The following is a 2,683-nucleotide window of genomic DNA, read 5'->3' on the forward strand; positions in this document are numbered from 1 at the left end:
TGGAAGGATGATTCTGTTGCTAAGCTCTTGATAGCAATGCTAGCATATCTATGGTGACCAGATTTGGAATTCTGAAAAGGAGGACCCATTTTTCTGCTACAACTTTATTCTCATAATTTTATAACTTTATTCTCGAAATAGTAAAAAACCATCTCTATCCTGGCTCTAATACTTCGTTGTATCTTTGGGGCGGATCTTTCTACCTGCACCACAAAGTGTTTGTATAGTTTCATAGTTGGTATTTAGTTCCACATTTAGTTTGGTATTTCATTTATATGTATATTTTCTAATGGGTGCACACTTTAGTTAATGACTAAATGGTTTAACTTACTTTTTCTTCCACCTCCTACTGTTCTGCAAATGCAGATCAGCTGGAGGTGGAAGCAGCCAGGAACAAACAACTTTTCCAAGAACACGGGGGGATTTTGTTTAAGTTTACTGTAGTCATATTGTCACCTTAAAATAAAATTATTTCGGCTAAGTTAAAGAGTTGTTTTATTTAAGTTTTCCGCTTTGTATGGACTTTTATTTATTTATTGCTTCTGTTAAATAAAAAAAACAGAAGCAATAATGTGGCAAATTTGGGATATTTAAACAGCCTCTGCTCTTTATCAGTAGGTCAGTTAGTTACTGTTCATTTGTCCTCAATTGAGTTTGGTCCAAATCCATGTTATTTATTATTTAAGCTATTTTTTTTATTGCTTTTGAGCCTTTGTTAAATATTTTTGACCCCTCAAATAAACATTTTTTTTTTTCAATTTTTGAACACCTTTTTTTCCCCATTTAAGTTCGGTCCCTCACAGTCATGCAATGCAAAGGATTGTGGGAAACTGTTTAACTTGTAGCGGCTTTTAGGAATTTGTAAGCACTGTGATTTAAGGAATTCAAAACAATATGATTTATATTTCAAACAATCAATGGGGTCTAATAGAAAGAACTTGAAGTAGTCTCCCAAGGAGTGAATGAACATGGTTAACAATAAAATCTTTATTCCTATTTTCTGTTGTGTTTCTTAAACCTTTAAAGCAGCTCTAAAGACAAACAAAAACACGGAGTGTGTGGTCCACTCAGAAGCCACCGGAGAACTGTATATTCGATGAGACAGTGGACACTTCAGCAAGCCCTCCATCCAGCGAGAGCGCCATGAAGGCATGCTGCTGCGACTGCACAGCCTCATCAGGGGACATAAAAGAAAGAGGCTGCTCTGGCAGCCTTTTGAATAAACGAGCTTATTGAGAAGTCCAAACACACACACACACACACACACACACACATGCAGGTGCGTTGCTCTTACATCCAAGAGACTTGATTTTCTTTGATGTTAGATCTGCCGCATTTGTTGTTGCAAAACTGTACACGTGTACTCCGCTACGGGATAATATAAAGACCTTTCATCACTGGCTCTCTGTAGCTAAATAAAGATCAAGACATTTTTATTCCAGTGAAGAACGAACGATGTGAGGTCACGGGTGTTTCCAAGGTTGCAGCTTTGCAGCACCCACTGCTGCGGGATCTTAAGAACCAAGGTTCTAATTGAGCTTTTAAGAAACAGCATGCATTAATTATGGAATGTTGTAGTATTCCTACCTCAGTTTGTTTTAAATGGGATGAAAGAAGAATTAGAAGGCAATGATTCTGGAGAATTACCAAACAACCCCGCTAACTCTGATACCCCTGAATAAAATCCATCACAGCTCCTGATATTTTTCTTTAAGATCAAAAAGTAGGAAACCAGGACTTGTATGGAGCAGGTAGGAGGAAAGGAGACCTTTATATACCATAGAGGGTTTGATCAATGTTCTTATGTTCTTATGACCAGATGGCACTAATAAACACTATTGATTGATTAGTTTGTGAAGATTCTCAGTCATCCAGGTCATAGTCATTCCAAAAAATTTAGAAAACAATCCACTGGACTTTGTTTCCAAGTTTTAAGACGTTTCACTCCCCATCCAGGAATGTTTTTCAATTCAAAATGTCAGAAATAGTGTTTTGGCTTAGGAAACATGCAACTTGAACTGGACGAATGGGTCCGCCCTTTTGAAGTGGGGATCGTTTGGGTTCTTTGTTAGCCTGAGATGCCCTATACCTGTCTATGACTCCCTGAAAGGGGGTTCAGTAGAAGGAACTGTTGGCCGGACTGATTAGGCGAGGTGTTCTATTCCCTTGAATGGGGTGGGGTTGCAAAGGGGCGGACCCATTCATCCGGTTCAATTTGCATGTTTTCTAAGCCAAAACAAGGTTTTGTTTTTGGTTCACTCTAAAAAGTCTTGAACTCAACCATATTTCTGACTTTTTTTTTTCTGAATGTGTAAAGATTTTACTATATTAACAGTAATGGAGATAATATTGCCTTTTCAAAATTCAAAGTACCCTGGGCAAAATAAATAAAATCAAAGAAGTGTCCTGCCATGATTATGAAGCTGATCCCAGTGGAAATGAGTCCCTAACTATGTAGGGGCAGCGATAGCCATACTAACTATGGAGGGGCAGTGCTAGCCATGCTAACTATGTTCGGGGCAGTGATAGCCATGCCAACTATGATCGGGGCAGTGATAGCCATGCTAACTATGTAGGGGCAGTGCTAGCCATCCTTACTATATAGGGGCAGAGATAGCCATGCTAACTATGTAGGGGCAGTGCTAGCCATCCTTACTATATAGGGGCAGAGATAGCCATGCTA

This window comes from Cyprinodon variegatus, unplaced genomic scaffold (genome assembly GCF_000732505.1).
Source record: "Cyprinodon variegatus isolate N-32 unplaced genomic scaffold, C_variegatus-1.0 Scaffold57, whole genome shotgun sequence".
In the NCBI taxonomy this organism is placed as follows: domain Eukaryota; kingdom Metazoa; phylum Chordata; class Actinopteri; order Cyprinodontiformes; family Cyprinodontidae; genus Cyprinodon; species Cyprinodon variegatus.